Source organism: Pleurodeles waltl, chromosome 12 (assembly GCF_031143425.1).
Source record: "Pleurodeles waltl isolate 20211129_DDA chromosome 12, aPleWal1.hap1.20221129, whole genome shotgun sequence".
NCBI lineage: Eukaryota > Metazoa > Chordata > Amphibia > Caudata > Salamandridae > Pleurodeles > Pleurodeles waltl.
Window position 1 is genome coordinate 710,345,083 of NC_090451.1, and position 20,676 is coordinate 710,365,758.

At 46.0% G+C, this 20,676-nt stretch overlaps 1 long non-coding RNA gene across 1 annotated transcript; it reads left to right on the plus strand.

Annotated features, from left to right (window-relative positions):
- The first annotated feature begins 283 nt into the window (after positions 1 to 283).
- Positions 284 to 20,233, plus strand: LOC138266950 (uncharacterized). Its single transcript, XR_011199756.1, has 3 exons — positions 284 to 3,736; positions 10,253 to 10,295; positions 11,618 to 20,233. It is a non-coding gene; the product is annotated as an uncharacterized lncRNA (long non-coding RNA).
- Positions 20,234 to 20,676: the final 443 nt, after the last annotated feature.

Below are 20,676 nucleotides of genomic sequence, written 5' to 3' on the forward strand. Positions count from 1 at the left end.
AGTTTTATCAAAACCCTTATTAGCAGGCGCATCCAAACTCTCTCCATTTTTCCCAGAAAGAGGAAGAGTTTACAGATGCAGAAATAGAGGCATTGCTACATTGCTACGGAAAAGGGCAGTAGCCATATGCGGACCACATCCCCACGGTTTCTGCAGCAATATCTTCTTGTTGCAGATGAAAGAAGGTGGTCACAGATTGGTTTTGAAATTGTGAGAATTACATTTTTGGATTGTTTACAGGCGCCTCAAAATGCAAAGGATGCACCTCCTGAGAGATCTTCTTCAGGAAAACGACTGGATGGTCTGGCTGGACTTGAAGGACGCGCACCTGACCATTCCAATTTTCCCCCCTCACAGGTGATTCCTTCAGTTTCAATGGAATGCTCAATGGTACGGGTATCTGATTCTACCGTTTGGGCTGGCTTCAGCCCTGTGGTATTTCACCAAGGTCCTGAAGCCGGTCATAGTGTGTCTGAGAGAGAAGGGAATTCGTCTGATCGTGTATTTGGATGATATATTGATCATGACGCAGTTGCGCAAGAGGTTGAGCGAGCATCTTCCGGTGACAATCGATCTTCTCCAAGATTAGGTTTTGTGATCAACAGAGAGAAGTCCAGTTTAGTCCATAGAATTTCTAAGATTCCTAGTGGATTCTGTCTCAACAACACTGTTGTTACCCAAAGCACAGCTCCGCGACATCAAGAAGGAACTGAGATTGGCCCTTTCTTGTTCGACTGTGTCGCTGCGGCGTATGTCCAGACTGGTGGGCCTATTAGCATCTTCCATTCAGGCGATTTTTCCGGGCCGCTGCATTATCGGGCTTTGCAGAGGTTGAAGATTCAACATCTTCGGAAGGGTGTAGCTTATTCAGAACAGATTCCGCTTACTGCAGAGTTTAGAGTAGAGCTGCGGTGATGGTTAGAGCAGGTCGAGGCGTGGAATGGCAGAGCAATTTTCGGGGCTCAGCCAGACGTCATCATAGAATCCAACGCCAGACATTTGGGCTGGGGCGTGTGTTGTGGAGGGGTTTCCACAGGAGACAGATGGGCTCCTCATGAATTGGAGATGCACATCAATTGCCTGGAACTGTTGGCAGGATCCTTCACTATTCAGGCTTTATCCCCGAAGCAAGCTTCATGTTGCATTCTTTTGGGGATGGACAATATGTCCCTCATTGCAATCCTGACGGTCGGTGATAAAGCAGTAGTAATACCGCCAAGAGGCCGGCGGTAAAAGAAAATGGAATTACGACCATGGCGGAAACCGCCAACGCAGACAGCCACTTTAACACTCCTACCGCCACAGTGGTAGAAACAAACACCGTGGCGGTAACCGCCAACAGACAGGCGGAAGACAATGTACCGCCCACACTATTACAAGGCACCAATCCACCAGCTTTTCCTGGGCGGTACCAACGCCATCAAAAGCACAGCTGAAGCGTCTTTGGAAGGGAAACCACTCACCTCTCGACACCCAACGAGGAACCAGGACGCCATGGAGCCCAAACTACAGGTGATACCAATGTTGGTGTATCTTCTCATCTACCAGGAGTACGAAGGATGGCGGCGGCGAGGAAAAGAGAGTGACACACACATGCAACACCCCCACCCACAACAACACACACACATATCCAATCACATCACAGATACACCCTGTCACCCCCTTGAAGAATGCAAGAACAAAACGAAATGAGTTTAACTAGTGTAATATTCGAACAATCAGATAGCCCAAGAGAACAGTAAATAAGCAGTATTTACAAATATTTACAGCAAGTACACAAGTCCGTACACTGTCCCATTAAATGTCCTTGGACCAGTGGTCCCAAAAAGCATGGGCGAAACCCACACATGACACCTGCCTCAAAACGGAGAGAACACTCCAGGGGCATCAGGTCGGAAAAAAAACAGGCACCTCAGGGGGAATGGGAGAGGTGGCACCTCAGCCGGATGATGGGACGATGCCACTGCTCCTCGAGGGGGCTCCATGCCCACTGCTTGCTCCTGGGGAGTACAAAGCCACAGTCTCTCAAGTGGGTGGTTTGCCCACTGCTTGGTCCTGTGGAGCGCAAAGCCACAGTCTCTCAAGTGGGTGGTTTGCCCACTGCTTGGTCCTGGGGAGTGCAAAGCCACAGCCTCTCAAGTGGGTGTTTTGCCCACTGCTTGGTCCTGGGGAGTGCAAGGCCACAGTCTCTCAAGTAGGTGGTTTGCCCACTGCTTGGTCCTGGGGAGTACAAAGCCACAGTTTCTCAAGTGGGTGACATGTTCCACTGGTTCTGGAGGGGGCTAGGTGGCCAGAGTGCCTCATCCTGCCAAGGACTGTGTTAGTAGATTCTTTTCTCCACTGGTTCTGGAGGGGGCTATGTGCCCAGAGTGCTTCATCCTGCCAAGGACTGGGTTAGTGGATGCTTTTCTCCACTGGTTCTGGAGGGGGCTTGGTGCCCAGTGATGCTGTACCTGGGGTGTGGCAGTTCCCATTCCCTCACCCTTCGTGGGTTGTGATAGTGTGGGCGTATTCCTGTTGGCGTAACGGTGTGAGTTTTGGTACTGCCAGTTTATCACTGACCTTTGGTGTGGCAGACTTGTGTGGGTGTCTGTATAGTGGAGGATTTCTAAGTGTGGGTCAGAATACCCGTAGCGGATTTCCTCCGCGGACACGGTATGTTGGCGGCGGTCAGCAGGGTTGTAATGAGGGCCTATATCTGCAGTTAGATATATCAACAAGTTGGGGGGAACCAGGTCCAGACCTCCGGTGGAGATGGCCAAGGACTTATGGCATTTGGGTCTGGATCGCAAGATCATGGTGATAGCAGAGTACATTCCGGGGCAGTCCAACAACATAGTGCACTGGAACTCCAGACTTCTGAGGGATTGAAAGCATGTCTTACAGATCAGTAAATACCTTTAGGTCAGCCATTGCTGGAGGACATGTGCAGGTAGGTAATTTGTCGGCGGGGATGCATTCTGTAGTGTGCAAATTAATGAAAGGAATCAGGATGTTGAACCCTCCGAAACCTAGATATTACTTTTTGTGGGATGTGAATAAGGTCTTAGACCTTTTTGAGAAATGGCCTCAGAATAGTTTGTTGACCAGGAAACAGCTTTCTGCCAAATTGGCTATGTTACTATGTCTGGTTTTCTGCAGGAGAACAGCGGATGTGAGAGCATTTGATCTTGCAGGTAGAGTATTTACTCCGGAAGGAGTCTCTTTCTCTGTTATCAAAAGAACGAAAACATTGACCAAAAGTATTGATTATTCAGCTTTTCCTTTTAATGAACAGCTTTGTTTGGTGAAATGTTTAAAGGCTTGTGAATTTAGTACTCAAGTGATTAGAAGTGATCCGAATAGGCAGTTATTGATTGCATTGCAAAGACCTTTCAAACCGGTGTCCTCTGCTACTATAACGAGATGGGTCAGAGATGTCATGAAGCAGGCTGGTATTGATGTTAGTATTTTCGGAGCCCACTCCATTCGGGGTGTGTGGCGCTTTCGGTGTATAGTGAATACTCAGGAGTCAGTTATCGTGGAGTTATGTGGGTTTTATTCTCAAATAGGCTTGGGGTTACAGTCTATCTGTTTCTCTGTTCTCTTTTCCTGAGCTTTGGTTCTGTTCCAGTCTTCTTCCTTCTGGTCTTTACGGGGTTGTTGAAGGGTTCATCCTTCTCAGTCTTCTCCTTGACTTCTGTCGTCTCACAGGTTCCCCGGGAAAACGCATGCGGAGAGACAGAAAGATACCATGGTAAGTACTGTGTGGTGCATCTCTTTCGTCTAGCCCTTTCCCTGTCTTCCCTTTTCGTCCTGTCTATTCCGTTTTCTGCCCTCTGTTTTCCGCCTTCTCTTCTTCTGACCTGATTCCCCTTCTCTTTTCTTCCTTTACCTGTTATTCGATTTCCTGTGGTTTATCTCTCTCTGTCTCCAGTTCCTGTTGTTCTTTACTGCCTAGGTAGTCTCTTCTTCCCATTCTTCTCCTTTGTCTCTGTTTCCGTACCCCCAATTCTCCTGTCTTGTCCTATGTAGCAGCTCCTTACCAATATAAGTGCTCATTGTCTTGGGCTCCTGTGTATTATCGCATTTATACCGTTTTGTGTAAAGGTGCCACGGCGTAAAGGTGCAGCGGTGCAAAAACAAAATATAAAAGGTGCCCGGTACCTTCGCTCCCCCCCCTTTCCCCTTTTTTCCCCTCCTGCTTCTTTTACTCCACCGGTCCCACGCACCTGGTAGAGCCACGCTTCTCCAGAAGCGTGGAGGGAATGAGCACTTCGTCTCCCCGGGGATCGTTGTTGTGGTGTCCGGGTTCGTTGACGGGGCTCCGTCTGGATGTGCACTTCCCCGAGTCCGGCCACTGGCCTCTCACCCTCTCCAGGTCAGCCTGCTCATCTTCTTCTCGTCCCTGAGTGTATTTGGACCTCCTCAGCTCGTGTTCTTCTCTTCCTTGTTGTGAGTTGGCGTCCTCCAGGTCTCCTCCTCCACTTCCCACATTCACGCCCCCAATTGCTGGCGCTGCCGTATTTATCCTCTCATTGGCCCGCGAAGGGACGGTATTCAGCCAATCACGGGAAACGAGGTCAGGAGGGTTGGGGATAGCAGGGGCAGAGACAGTACAAGTCCCGTTCCTGTGCGGGCGAGACGCATTCAGCCCGTCACATACACTCCCCCTAGGGAGCGGCCGGTCGGGGCGCTCCGATGACGGATAACGAGAGAGGAAGTTGGCATTGGTTATGCTGCTACCGGGAAGATGCCGTACCTGAAAGGAAAAAGGCTGTAAGGAAAGGAACCATCTCAAAACACAGGAATTCGTGTTCTTAAGCCGCGCAAACCAGGCGAGCGGGGCATGGTCTGTAACCAAGGTAAAAACCCTGCCCGACAGATAGTACTTAAGGGACTCAATAGCCCACTTTATTGCCAGGCACTCTTTCTCAATGGTGGGGGTAGTGTCGTTCACTGGGAAGAAGTTTTCTACTGATGTATAAAATGGGGTGTTGTGTCCCGTTGTTCTGTTCCTGTGAAAGAACTGGCCCCAGACCCACATCGGAGGCGTCGGTCCGTAGACTAAATGGTTTCAGAAAGTTCGGACAGCATAATACCGGTCCTGAGGTGAGTATGGCTTTCAGATCGTCAAAGCTTTGAAGCTCAAGGGCCGTGGGTTTGGAGAGGGAATTAGGATAGGTCTTTTGTAACAGATTAGTAAGCGGTTCGGCTAGAGTAGAGAATTGGGAACTAAACCGGCGATAATAACCAATCAATCCTAAGAATGCCCTAACATCCTTCTTGGTCTTTGGGAAGGGTATGTGTTGTATGGCTTCTACTTTCTCAATTTGGGGGCTGGCGTGACCTCCTCCCACTACATAACCCAGGTATTTGATACTGGTTTGTCCTAGGTGACATTTCTCCGGATTCGCCGTCAAATGTGCTGTGTGTAATGCCTGCGGTATGTTATCTAAATGTGTCATATGGTCCTTCCATGATCCACTATATATGACAATATCATCTATATATTTGCAGCAGCATATCGATGATGAGAGCATAGTATCATACATGAGTCTCTGAAAAGTGGCCGTGCCTCATGAAGGCCAAAAGGAAGCACCGTAAATTGATAGAGCCCCGAAGGGGTAGAAAAGCGGTTTTCTCTTTGTCCTCTGGTCTCATAGGTATCTGCCAGTACCCCTTTGTGAGATCCAGAGTAGATAGATATTTGGCCTGACCCAACCGCTTAATGAGCTCGTCAATACGGGGCATGGGGAAGGCATCAAAATGAGAGAGTTCGTTAACCTGTCTTTAGTCCACACAAAATCGGGTACTACCATCCGGTTTGGGAACCAAAAACACCGGGGAGCACCAAGGACTGGTGGGGGATTCAACGATACCGGCTGACAGCATGGACTGGACTTCTTGTTCTATGATAGATTTCTTTGCTTCTGGAATACAATAGGGTCCTTGCCTGGAGACCTTCTCTCCCTTGAGCCGGATGGGGTGTTGCACCAAATCAGTTCTGCCAGGGATCTTAGAAAAGACTGCGTGGTGTTTAGATATTAGACGGGTAAGTTGAAGGCGGTGGGTCTCTGGCAATGTGGGATTCAACCATGGTTGGGGAGTATCATGACGGGTGAGGTTACAGAGATCTGGATATGGGATTTCCTCGGCGTGATCATGAGTAATATACCTGACAGATTGTACCTCAGAGGGCTCGTGCCATTTAAAAAAAAGATTGATATGGTATGTCTGCTCTCGTCTATTTCCTTGGGAAATGGCTAACCTATAAGTGGTAGGATTAATTTGGGCGACTACGTCATAAGGTCCCTGCCAACGAGCTAACAACTTATTGTCGCTACTGGGAAGGAGAACAAGGGCTTTGTCGCCTAGAGTCAGGGTGCGGACAGCGCTTCTAGTGTCATATGTCTGCTTCTGTTTCTCCTGCGCTTCTCGCAATGCTGCGTGAGCTTCCTCCCATACTGTATGAAGATTGTCTCGTAACTCTCGAGTATAGGGTAAGAGATCTTTTGTTTCTTCCTCTGTGGTTTCCCACTGTTTAACTAACATGTCTAACAGGGTTCGGGGTTGTCTTCCGATATAGCATTTCGAAAGGGCTATGTCCCAGGGAGGATTGGACGTGTGTCTGCATTGCGTATAAGACAAGAGGTAATTTATTTTCCCAATCCTTACCAGCTTCCGAAATGCTTTTCCGAAGGAGAGACTTAATGGTCCTGTTGTACCTCTCTACTAGGCCGTCCGTTTGGGAGTGATAAACAGAGGTTCTGATTTGTTTCACCCCGAGTAAGCGACTCACCTCAGACATGAGCTTTGACATAAAAGGGGTCCCCTGGTCCGTGAGAATCTCGTCTGGGAATCCTACCCTGGAGAAGAACTCAATGATTGCCTGGGCAATGTTTTTTGTGTGCATGCTAGGTATGGGTATCGCTTCCGGATACCGGGTAGCATAATCTACCAATACTAACACTTATTGCAGGCCCCTTACTGAGGGTGTGAGGGGTCCTATGATATCCATCCCCACCCTAGAAAACGGGGTATCAATTATCTGCAGTGGTTGGAGGGGAACGGGTTTATGCGGTGAGGGATTATACAGCTGACATTTGGGACAGTCCGCACAGTGTTTACGGATCTCCCCAAATACCCAGGGCCAATAGAGACGTCTGAGAACCGCTTCCTCAGTCTTTTCCCTACCTAGGTATCCTTCCCCATTGCCTCCATGGGCTAGGTGTAACACTTGTTGTCTATGACTGTTAGGGACCACAAGCTGTTTGGGTTTTTCTCCCGTTGCGGAGGGTTTTCTATATAATAAATTATTACGGATCACAAATGTAGGACCTACCCCCTGTTGGTCGGGAGATAATGCTTTTTCCCACGCGTGTTTCAATGAGGGGTCCTCGTGTTGTTTCTGTCGGAACTCGCCGGCTATAGTATACATACTATTGTCTTTTCCTGGCCTATTTCCCTTGTCTGTTCTCTGGGCATACCACTGTCGCTGTTCCCGTTTCTGCTTTCGGCTTAGGATTGCTCGAGGGGGTCTCGGATCGTCTATATCCGATCCTATAGGAACCTCTTCCCACCAGGACCTCAAGGCATGTTCACGTCCTGCTGCCTCTAGGAGAGCGGGAAAATCTCCATAATCTGTTCCAAGGATTATGTCTTCGCCTAGCCTGAAGAGTACCCCCCACTCTTATGGTCTCTATTTTATTCCTCCAGTTTAACTGTATATCGGCCACTGGATAATATCTTTGGTCAGCGTGCACACAAGCGATAAAGACCTGGGTGTTTGGGTCTTCCTGCCCGGGTAATACCAGAGGTTGCCGTATAACACTTTGGCTGCATCCTAAGACTATTAATGCGGTTCTTTCCACCCCATTGACAACCACGGAGAGGGTATACTTGGGTTTTTCTCCTCCCAACCAAAGAACTCTCCCTCTCGTCAAGCCAATTTCCATGGGTTCCTCGGTTTCCTTCCTATGTGGGCAATTCCTGGCAATGTGACCCATTCAGAACAGTGATAACACTGGGGGGACCTATATTGAGATGACTGGGCGTCGGAACTGTGGCCGACGGGAACCGTTCTGGGCCATGTAGCAGGTCTATGGGGAATATTCTTGGTGGTATTGGTCCTTACCGGAGGAAGGAGTGGCGGTCTACTGGTTGTAGCCCGGAAGTCCGGGCCTCTATGATAGGCGCAAGCAAGATCTACAGCTGTTTCATTAGTTAGCCCTGGATGCTGCCGGACCCAGTTGCGTGTTGTGGGGGGCAGGGCATCTAGGTACTGTTCCAGGACTATGGTATCAAACATTTCCTCCCATGATTTCTCTGTGGGATGTAACCATCGTCCTGCGGCGTGTTGGACTCGGTAATACAGGGTCCGGGGATTTTCCTGATGTTGCCACTTCACTTGGCGGAACCGATTGCGATAGTTTTCAACATCCAGTCCAACCCTTTCCAGGAAGTTTTTTTGAGTTCTTTATATGGCAAGACACCGCCTGGATTGATAGCCTGGTATGTAGTCTGCAGATGGCCTGTAAGAAGGGGGGCGGTGTATTGGCCCAATTTCTCTTCAGGCCAATTGGCCGTGCTAGCCACTCACTCAAAGTTTGTGAAGAAGGTGATCAGTGTAGCAGTAGGGAAAGATGCGGAAGACATTGTAACGCGAAGGGTTAATTAGCTTGAACAGTGTAGATGAGCGTGATGCCTGCCGAAGCCAGAACAACGTGAAAGAAATTTGCTTTCAAGCTTGTTTTCTTTTGACATTCCGTAGATAAACTTATTTGCAGCTGCATGTGTGAGAAACAGGCTGTAAAGGAGAGTCAGTCTCAGCCTTGAGAACGAGACCACAGTAAAAGATGGAATGAAAACAATGGCCAGGGAATGGCAAGGCAGCCAAGAGACATGTACTGATAACATACATAGCTAGAAAATACTGGAAGGGGGTAGAATCCAAGCTTCAGGTTATTTAAACACTGAAAGGCGGGTGAGGGAATTTTGAAGCTCGCAGATGGAGTTATGAAACTGTCATCTTCAGACCCAGCGCTGCCTCCCTGTTTTGCTGTTCCAAGACCGTGACGCTCGAGGGGGAGAGAGGTCCAAGCGGGCGGTAGAGGACTTCCCAGCACTCGTGGACTAAGTGACTAAGTTAAGTTCCACCCAGGGATGAAAGGCTTTTCGTTTCTCTGCTCTATTATTATGATTGATTATTATATTTGCACTGTGTTTATAATCTGAGAAATTCAGTTCATTTATAGTTTTTTTCCTGCTTTACTGAACACCGTAGTTTAAATCTGCCACAGTAATTGAAATGTGCATTTTAGTGTGCAGTAAATCAAAGCTTATCTGAAGTGTTCAACTCGTTAATATTCTGCTCCCTGAACATTGTAGTGTATCACATGTTGGTATACAGTTATTCCAAGTTTATATCTGTCAATGAACTCTTTACTCAGACGCATGCATAGATGCTCTTTGTAGTGCACTGATATATAAACATTTATATAGATATTTTTTTTTTACTATTCTTACTCTGTCAATGAACTCTTTGCTCATTCGTATACATAGATTCTATCTGTAGTGTACATATATATGAATAAGTGCTTTTCATTGTCATGCTTATTTCACTATTGTTAATGTGCTAAATGCCTGCATTTATCTGAAATTGTAATAAAGCCAAATGTATTCATAATTTGCGTGTGGTCCTTCATTGAGCGTCCTTATTGACTTATACCGAACAGGTGAACCAGCCAGGGTCCTCCGATTCCTGGTAACGCTGTAGTACATTACTTGGCACATTGGGGTGTACTTTTGTATGGGCGATTGTATCGGTGAGTTTGCCAAGGGCTGTCTCGTGTACTAACTGATTGTTGGCCATGATTGTCGCCTGGCTCTTCAGAGCCGTCTGTAACGCCTCACGTTCTTCTCTTGCTTCTTTCATCTGCTGCTCCCATACCAGTTGAAGGTGTCGCTGCCCTTTGGCCAGCTGGGCTATCACATCGGCCAAGCTGGTCTTTTCCTCCATGATAGTTCTTCAGGATCCCACTTCTGACACTACTTGTGGCGCTTTCGGTGTATAGTGAATACTCTGGAGTCAGTTATCGTGGAGTTATGGGGGTTTTATTCTCAAATAGGCTTGGGGGTTACAGTCTATCTCTTTCTCTGTTCTCTTTTCCTGAGCTTTGGTTCTGTTCCAGTTTTCTTCCTTCTGGTCTTTATGGGGTTGTTGAAGGGTTTATCCTTCTCAGTCTTCTCCTTGACTTGTGTCGTCTCACAGGTTCCCCGGGAAAACGCATGCAGAGAGACAGAAAGATACCATGGTAAGTACTGTGTGGTGCGTCTCTTTTGTCTAGCCCTTTCCCTGTCTTCCCTTTTTGTCCTGTCTTTTCTGTTTTCTGCCCTCTGTTTTCCACCTTCTCTTCTTCTGACCTGATTCCCTTCTCTTTTCTTCCTTTACCTGTTATTTGATTGCCTCTGGTTTATCTGTCTCCAGTTCCTGTCGTTCTTTACTGCCTAGGAAGCCTCTTCTTCCTAATCGTCTCCTTTGTCTCTGGTTCCGTACCCCCAGTTCTCCTGTCTTCTCCTATGTAGCAGCTCCTTACCAATATAAGTGCTCACTGTCTTGGGCGCCTGTGTATTATCGCATTTATACCGTTTTGTGTAAAGGTGCCACAGCGTAAAGGTGCAGCAGTGCAAAAACAAAATATAAAAGGTGCAAAAAGATGCCTGGTACCTTCTCTCCCCCCCCTTTCCCCTTTTTCCCCTCCAGCTTCTTTTACTCCACTGGTCCCACGCACCTGGTAGAGCCACGCTTCTCCAGAAGCGTGGTGGGAATGAGCGCTTCGTCTCCCCGGGGTTTGTTGTTGTGGCGTCTGGGTTCGTTGACGGGGCTCCGTCTGGATGTGCACTTCCCTGAGTCCGGCCACCGGCCTCTCACCCTCTCCAGGTCAGCCTGCACGTCTTCTTCTCGCCCTTGAGTGTATTCAGACCTCCTCAGCTCATCTTCTTCTCTTCCTTGCTGTGAGTCGGCGTCCTCCAGGTCTCCTCCTCCACTTCCCACGTTCGCGCCCCCAATTGCTGGCGCTGTCGTATTTGTCCTCTCATTGGCCCTCGAAGGGACGGTATTCAGCCAATCACGGGAAACGAGGTCAGGAGGGTCGGGGATAGCAGGGGCAGAGACAGCACAAGTCCCGTTCCAGTGCGGGCCAGAAGCATTCAGCCCGTCACAGGGTGCTATTGCTTCAAAATTGGTATGTCTGGGTACTTCTCTGCAAGACATTATGAAAGCAGATGACCGGTCATCAGATTCAGTTTTTAAACGGTTTTATTATAAACCTGTGGTGGATGTTGCTTCAGTAGCAGTTTCTCAGTGTTAAACTAGCAGAATCTGAGCCTCCGGTCCTGACAGAATGAAAAATCTGCTAGCATTCGCACCAAGAATTTTGAATTCTATTAAGGACACGGAGGCGAGGATTATCCCACCCTAGTGATGGGTTTTTACAGATGTTTTGTTGCTATTTTAATTTATATGTTTTGCGCAACTTGTTGTTCATTAAGACGATTGCTTCAGTTTAATGCTGTTTTTCCCGCCCCTGAATGCAGATAATAAAATCTTTAGATTTTAATGTGATGCATTGTTTAGTTTCAGAACAGAAGACGGATTGAAGATTGATCTGCAGAGTGGAGTTTCAGTTCGAACATCGGAAGAGGAAGTTCTCCTTTGGTTATTGGTGGCAGCAGTTATGGCCTCAGTCTGGTTTCCACCTAGTAGAACTGTTGGAGAATTGCTTTTGTTTTCATAATATCTTGGTTAGTTTGGACAGTTAGGAACTTTCTGCAAAGAAAGAGGAAGTTATGCATGTGTACCGGACCTTAAAGGGATAGTCCTCAGGGGATTGGTGGCTGCATGCAAGGCATGTTGGGATACATGCTCTATTGTTTTTATGTTAATGTACGTTCTTTTAATGTGTTTATTGGCTGCTGTTGAAGAGTAGTAAAGAGAGAAATTAGCATAATCCTCGCCTCCGTGTCCTTAATAGAATTGAAAATTTGTGGCGCGAATGCTAACAAATTTTTCATTCTATGTCAGCCCCGGAGGCTCCTATTATGCTTCCCTTTCTCTACTACACATATCACAGCAGCCAATCAGATACAAAAACTGCAATAAAACTACAAATCCTATGAACCCCCGTTTGTGAATCACATGGGCCAATCCCAACCGTCTAGCCCTTCAGTAGTCACTAACACCATTTTAACCTCCTCTTTCGTTGCTGCTCGGCAGCCAGCTAAGTCACTTTCTTCTTCATTGTGATATGTTGATATTGTTATTAAGCTAACGACTGTGAGCACGTATTGTAAAGCTTGTTTTTGTTATGACAACTGTGTGGCTGACAGTGCCGAGTTGCGGACTGGCAGCAGAGCTTAGTGTCAGCGCAAGCACGTCTTCAGTGGCAATCCTAAACACTGATTGGGTTTTCCTTTTCAGGGGTGCGCTTCAGACTCTGAGGCGGCGACACATTGCCGCGCACCTCATTGTTTTGTGGAGCGGGAGAGGGAGCGGCAGCAATATTGGATCGGCCGCTAATCCCCAGTCTAGTCCTATGGGACGGTGGCACTTGTGCGCATGCATCATTTGAACGCTAATTTGGGACTGAAAAGGCCGCTTGCGGTGCGCTTTACCATTTTGTGAAAAAGAACTATGGGAAAAAAGTCTATTTAAATTGTGCTACCTGGCTCTCTACGCCCTGAGGCATCAGAGAGTGCCCAGGGTCGTATAAATTGTGCATAGACTGCCTTGAGTGCTTGCAGGCACCTCCCTCCACGTTTTATATTGCTTGCGCCTGCTGGGGTTGCACTCCCCTGTCATACAGTTCAGACTGTTTGCCCTTGCTGAGGGGTTACCCTCCCTAGACTACGCTATGCTTAATTACAACATCTATGAGGAGGAGTTTGGGGAGATGCAGGAGATACCCCCTTCATTTGAAGGTAGTCTGGTGGAGACGTTGGATTTTAATGCCAAGCTCTCTGTGAACAAGGCTTTTGCCAAAGCCCTCTGTCCGCTGACGTCACATCTTAAGTGTTTTGCGTGCCAGCAGGGCTGGTTGCCCTGGATCTCAGCCGCTGCAAAAACACCTCCACAGCCACCTAAGTCTTACAAAGGCTAAGAGGTGGACGCACTTGGAGGCCTTCGAGCAGTTGTCAGCTACCGCTCTGGAGGAGCATGGCTGCAGTAACCCTTGTGCTCAAGCGCCCCCCTCGGATAACTCCTCTCACTATTCCGAATGGGCAGGTTCTGATTCCTCTCAAGAGGCATCAGATAGTGACCAGGAGGAAAAACCTGGTCCCAGCAAGAGGAAGTGCCCGGACCGTGGATCAGACCAACAGGAGCCTCTCAAAGTGCTAACTTTCGATCCCACAGAAATAGTTAATCCACGTTCCACCAACTGGACGCCCCTTCCGGAGGTGGCTAGCTATGTCCAGTCACACTGCCGACAGGGTTTCGACAAGGATGCCAGGATGAGGCTCAGGTCGGTGTGTCCTAGACCAGACCTGGACGGCAAAGTTTCAGATACACCAGAGATGGATCCCACCCTGGTGACTTTTATGAAGAAATGGGCCAGGGATCCCAAAAAAGGGCTAGACAGAGCCTGGCGTTCCTGTCAGGATAGATTGCTGGACATTTCGGGCCCCATGACTAAGATTCTGGAGATGGGATTCCAGGATAGGGAATCCGGGATGATAGTGGACCCGGATGTCCTCATAGGATGCCATCTTCCAGTTGGGCAACGCCAATGTTGTGATTTCAACAGAAAGGAGGCGATCTATCCTAATGTGTATAGACCCTAAGCTCAACGACCTTGCTTCCTCAGAGGCGGGCCCAATGGCGCAGTGTAAGGAAATGCTTCCTTGGCATGGTTACCCCCTGACTTTTTGCCTTTGCTGATGCCAAGTTATGATTTGACAGTGTGCTGAGGCCTGCTAACCAGGCCCCAGCACCAGTGTTCTTTCCCTAACCTGTACCTTTGTTTCCACAATTGGCACACCCTGGCATCCAGGTAAGTCCCTTGTAACTGGTACCCCTGGTACCAAGGGCTCTGATGCCAGGGAAGGTCTCTAAGGGCTGCAGCATGTCTTATGCCACCCTGGGGACCCCTCACTCAGCACAGACACACTGCTTGCCAGCTTGTGTGTGCTGGTGGGGAGAAAATGACTAAGTCGACACACTCCCCTCAGGGTGCCATGCCAACCTCACACTGCCTATGGCATAGATAAGTCACCCCTCTAGCAGGCCTTACAGTCCTAAGGCAGGGTGCACTATACCATAGGTGAGGGCATAGGTGTATGAGCACTATACCCCTACAGTGTCTAAACAAAACCTTAGACATTGTAAGTGCAGGGTATCCATAAGAGTATATGGTCTTGGAGTCTGTCATACACAAACTCCACAGCACCATAACGGCTACACTGCAAACTGTGAAGTTTGGTATCAAACTTCTCAGCACAATAAATGCACACTGATGCCAGTGTACATTTTATTGTGAAATACACCCCAGAGGGCATCTTAGAGATGCCCCCTGAAAACATACCCGACTTCCAGTGTGGGCTGGCTAGTTTTGCCAGCCTGCCACACACCAGACATGTTGCTGGCCACATGGGGAGAGTGCCTTTGTCACTCTGTGGCTAGTAACAAAGCCTGTACTGGGTGGAGGTGCTTCTCACCTCCCCCTGCAGGAACTGTAACACCTGGCGGTGAGCCTCAAAAGCTCACCCCCTTTGTTACAGCGCCCCAGGACACTCCAGCTAGTGGAGATGCCCGCCCCCTCTGGCCACGTCCCCACTTTTGGTGGCAAGTCGGAGAAGATAATGAGAAAAACAAGGAGTCACTGGCCAGTCAGGACAGCCTCAGGGAGGAGGCACAAAGAGGGTGTAGCCACCCTCAGGGCTAGTAGCCATTGGCTACTAACCCCCAGACTTAAACACACCCCTAATGTCAGTGTTTTTCATTGGTTCGTGGGCTTGCCTATTAAAATCTGCTTGCTTTCATTAGTCAAAGGTATGCATACGTCATGCCTTTTCCGGTGGCTAGCCCTCCTGGAGCGCAAGTACAGAAAACATGCGAGGCTCGCTGTTTTCTGTCCAGCTCGTGGACTACTTTTTCTCTATTTTCTTAGCGCGATTTCGCTTGGCAGAAGTCGAGCGCTTTACACAGTTATTTGCACTTTTTCGAGTTATGTACATAAATGCACTTTTGCCAATAGGTGAAAAGTCGGGTTAGGAGTTTACAACGATATCAGCTCTAACATGAGCAAACGCAAGACCCGTTGCATTGCAAATGCTTGTTGTTTCTAGGTGCCGAGATATCGGGATCATCAGACTGGCACTCACCTCTCGTAAAAACCAGAATGCGGGACGGTAAGTGTTTGCTTTCAGTAATAGCCATGAGTGTAGGGGTTGTGCTTGGCAAGGGAAGACAAACCACACCGTTGTTTCACTTTTCAGTAAGCAAGTCTCCTTCACCAGGTGAGCCTGACAACCACAAGTGCACATCTTTGTGTGTTGGGGAGCTTTTTTTAAATAGCCTGTACCTCCAGTATATCACACTGGTGTTGTTCAACTACTTGTTTTATTAAGAATAGAAAAGTAACAACACAAAAGGTGCATCTTTCTTAGTTATTCAGAGACTTCGTTCGATTCCTCCATCTCTTGTGCTAGCTTCAGGATCTTGCAGCTCTTCGCTCATTGGGATGTTTGTTTTCTGCTACTCTCCTCACATCTTGGGCCCTGCTACGTCTTCTGCTTCCACCAGCACAATCCTCTGTGCTGCTTTGGTCCCAGATTTAAAGTGACCGCGTCACCAAGATTGGCTCTCAACTTCCTCCCAGCTTCGAGCGTATGTAATGGTAGCCACGCCCCCATTGAGGGAGCTCCCTGCCTCCTCGCCCCCCTTCAGTTGCTGACCCTGCGAACAGGAGGATGAGAACAGGAGCAGTAAAGTTCGGTGCTATACCTTGGTGTTTTACCAAGGCAGATCTGACACTCCCTTACCCTGACAGATACACTGAAAATTACAGATAGAACTTGAAGGGGTTTTGAATGGCACAATCGATCCAGGCAGACAGGATACCTATGATGAGGCCAAGTTGAGATATTTGAGCAAGAAAGCTACTAGATATGCCCACGAGGCGAGTAAGCAATTAGAGGAGTTTGCCGAGGAATGTGGGATTAGTATAAATAAGAAGAAACATTGGTGGAAAAATTTCAGACTGGTTATGAGAGATGTGGTGATAAAAGAAACCTTGAAGTAGCCCATTTAGGCATTAATGACGATGTTCAAGGACAAGTGATCATAAACAGGAGGGGCCAAGAGGATAAAGAAAAATATAGTTTGTGGAACTGAAGGAGGTGCTAGTCAGTCTGAATGAATCGGAGGCTGGGATGACTGATGAGCACCCTGTGACAGAAGAGTATGGAGGACTGTATGTACGTGTCTCTTGGAGTTGAGATCTTCTTTAATTTATCAACAATTTTACCAAGCTAAAGGAGAACCCGGGAAATGGTATGAAGAGATGGAAAGGATTGGGACTCTCTCAAAGCTTCTTTGGTTACTTTGAATGCATTGCTTGAGGTTGTCTTTAGGGATTTGTGCATGGAGTGCAAAGGAGTCGTGAATTGGCTCACACAAAAGCCCACTTGAACAGCCCAAAATGATCCAAATCCTGTGGTTATGCCCAAATATAAAGAGGTGATTGCACATTTGAAACTAAATGTTTCACAAAAAGAGGTGAATTTGTCCAAAATTATGAGGGCAAACCAGGAGCTGAAGGTATTAGTGCACAATTATTATGAGGCAAAGGCAGATTTATAGATAGAGCAGTGGATTGAAGACCACGCCCATGAAGGCTTTAGTGATTTTGATTTGACGGTTGTGCTTGATTGTGCCTGGAACTTAGTTCTCAGATACAGCAGAAAGTGATGTGTTGCCAGACAAAGTCTGTAGGTTAGTTCCTGAAGTTACAATGTATTGCATTAATATGCAAGAGACAAATCAGAGAAATATTAAGGGGTGTTTGATGGTGAAACAGACAAATTTGTCTCAGAGGAGTTCCTCCTTGCTGGACTTAGGTTTAGAGTCTGTTTTGAATATGCACATGGGCAAGCAGGGATTGGTGTTCATTACACATCTAAAGGGAATATTATTTCTAAAGGAAGAAGAGGTTTAATTGACAGCATGAATACAAATGTCATTATTTGTACCCTTTAAAAATGCACCACATGCCATATCTGCAAGGCATTGGAAGCAAGAGTGTAGACTGAATCCTAACAGAGTTCAGAATGATGCTCAGCTGAATTTTCAGAACATGAAAATTATATCTCATAATGGGGCAATGCAGTCAGCAGCCACAGCCCAGCTGACCCCTGTGGAGAACATGCTAAATCAGAGACTGAAACATGCAAAATTGACACAAGCCCAAACGGTGCAGCAAAATAAAGGGATTCAATTCGAGAAAAATCTCAGCAGAACTCTTTGATAATCAATGACAATCTTTCCCAGTTCTTCACTGCTTTGGAAAACTCTATCAAATTTGTCCCTAACCAATCTCAATGATGGTGGCTGAGAGGGGAGGAAGATTGCATACTTAGTGCAATCTTAAAGATAGAGCTGAGTGGCCCATATGTAGAAGGAGAGGTGAATGGTCACACATTGTAATTTCTTATTAATACCATTGCTACTTTCTCCAGGCTCGTCCATTGAAGGTTCTAAATCTACTCCTCTCGAGAAGAGAAATCAAAGTTGTAGGCATCTCCAGCAAGCAGATTACAAATTAGGTTTGAGCAAACATCCCTGTAAATATTGGTCCTATTGAAGACACCTATGCATTCATACTATGTGACACCAGTTCTGTGAACTTCATGGAAAGGGACACATTGTGCAAAATGAATTGCACAAGTTTCTTTGCACTAGATGGTGCCAATTCAAACCCATGATTCAGGTGCTGATTTCAAAATAAAATCACAAGAGTTAGACGTCTGTTTGTCCCTGTTTTGACAACAGGAGACTTACCTTCTGATATAAAATATACAGTAATGGACGAAGTTTGAGGGCAAATTGGACTGACAAAATGAGTAGAGCCTGTAAAAATAAGGATAAAATCAGACACAGTCTATCCTCAAACTTCTCAGCATAAACACACTTCAGAGGTTTTCACAGGAATAACTCCTGTAACTGAGCAGATGATAGACCAAGATATTTTAAAAGAAGCAGACAACAATGTGAGTGATCAGGTACCGTGGGATGATGAATGTATGAGTGCCTTCCTGGAGCTCAGAAACAATCCCTGTGTGCACAAGCCCTACGAATGTGTAACCAGAAGGAACACTTTTACGTTTTTGTCACAAACGTAATGGGTATGCATTGTCTGTGTTGACACAGACCCACAGTGAAGTGAAAGAGCCACTGGCTTCTTTCCAGCGATTCCGGATCCTGTGGCAGTAATGCTTCCCCGGTGTTTAAAATCTGTTGCTTCTCAGAGTCTAGCACAGTGAGGGGGTTATAAATGGGTTTTGTTCTTATTGGGATGGTCCTTCAATCATTTGAAATGTAGCTGGTACTCAAACTCAGTATATGACAAACAGCAGATTACGCCGAGCAAATATTTCTAGCCACTGAAATCATTATAATCTGCAGATGCAACATTTTGATCCTTGAAGCACTCTTGCCAATTTCAGATTCAGGTGAAGAGGAGGACGATTTCGACCATGACTGCACAGATGTTAAAGAATTGTGTACGATGCAAAGACCAGACATACTGGATGCACCACTTGAATCAACCCAAATTACTTTACTGTGAATGGCTCGTATTTGTGAGACTGTTATGGAACCCTGAGGGAGTTATATGCAGTCTGCATCATGTTTGGTATTGTGCCATCGTTCTACTTGAGCAACTTAACTTCCACACAACTAGATAAACTAATTGCACAAACAAGAGCCTGTTCTGTAGCCAATAAATTAAGATTTACCCATTAAACTGACAACATGGCTTTGGCATTGCAGGAGTGGAAATTTTACGGATGATTTTATTAATTAATGATGTACTGATCGTTGATGAACTAATATGTAAAAACGGGTGACTTTTGTAAATGGCCATCATAATTAATTTTGTTTTCTGCTTAGGCTAACTTTAGCTAAATTTGCAGTTGTTTTTCATTGCTCAATGCTTACTTAAAAGAGTGTGATTAATAGCTTACAATAGAATTGTAGACGTGTAGACAGCTACCCCTAGTGGGATTTTGTGTTATACCTCACAAGTTCAGATTTATTAGGTCATTGCTCGAGTTTGACTGTCCTATTGTTTAGAGAACTGTCACTAACGTGTGGTTTCTTTCTTGAGGGTGGAAGTAGATGCAACTATGTTAGATGTTTCTTCCTGATCCACAGACGAGATGGAAGAGAAGATGATATTGGTATAAATTGAGTCTAGCTAATGATTCCGTCAATAAAATGTTGTCGAATAAGAATTCAGTGTACTATGAATGTGTAACTTTTAGTTATCTAACTTTAGTTTTATTGGCTGAATGTATAACATCCCATGCCTTGACTAATCATAAGTTTTGTGAAAGTTAATATAATGTTCTGTCACCTATTCTTGGGCGTTGTTCTTCTTCTTGGGGGAGAGTGGGTTAGCTATTGATGCAGACCAGACCTTACGAGATTTTTCAGTGATATGTCAGTCATGTAGGTTTGAGGGATTTATAGATCATCCTACAGATGGTGTCCCCTTGCTAAAGTGATCTTCTTCTTGTTCTATGGGTAATGTATACAATTGTGTATTGTTATGTGCCTTTTGTTTTACAGGTACCAGCTGTAACTCGTACATTAACTGCTACATAATGATATTATTTTTGTTATAATCAGAGTTAGTATATTTTTCTAAATTTGTGTTTCTAAATTATTTTACATGAAGCCAAACATGTTTATGCTAATTAGTGGTTAGTGAGGGAATTTGTCTTTACATGCTCATGATTTATATTGGCGTTCTTTGATCTATTGATCAAATGTATTTTATTTCACTGTTGCAAATATTGGTGTTATTAAGTTGTGTTATAATACTTGAGTTAATTTGTTTACTTGCTTTGATTAAACTCAGATATATAAGGCGTTCTAATCAGCCATTGATGATTCTATATGCTTATCATTTATGTTTGAGAATTATTTTTTGTGACTTTAGCGTTATTAATATAGGGAAATAAATGTATAAACCTTCTTAATAAACTAGTGTGGTTATTGCATACGGATTAGATTATTGATTTCTTGTTTATTATGACATGCACCCTTGACATACTCTCTAATCAATGTTGTGTCGATCCATTGGCCCAAAGCGCCAAATCCACTATTTAGTTTGAGGTAATAGCTAGGATTTCTTGGTGCTGCAGCAGCATGGTCCATGATTTTTGACAGCTGTTGCAAACTGGTTTTAGGACATCCTCTGGTTCCACTGTTACAAAAGGGATTCAAATTTTTTTCTATTTGAAGAACTGCAGTTACATAAAGAAGTTGCTTTTTGTGAAATGTGCTGCACACAATGATGACCTATCCGGAAATCATTATGCTGACCAGGGGTCAAATACTGTGCTTGAGTCCAGCTTATTCAATCCAGGTGAATCATGTAAAACTGCCAGTGACAATATGACAAATATGGTATT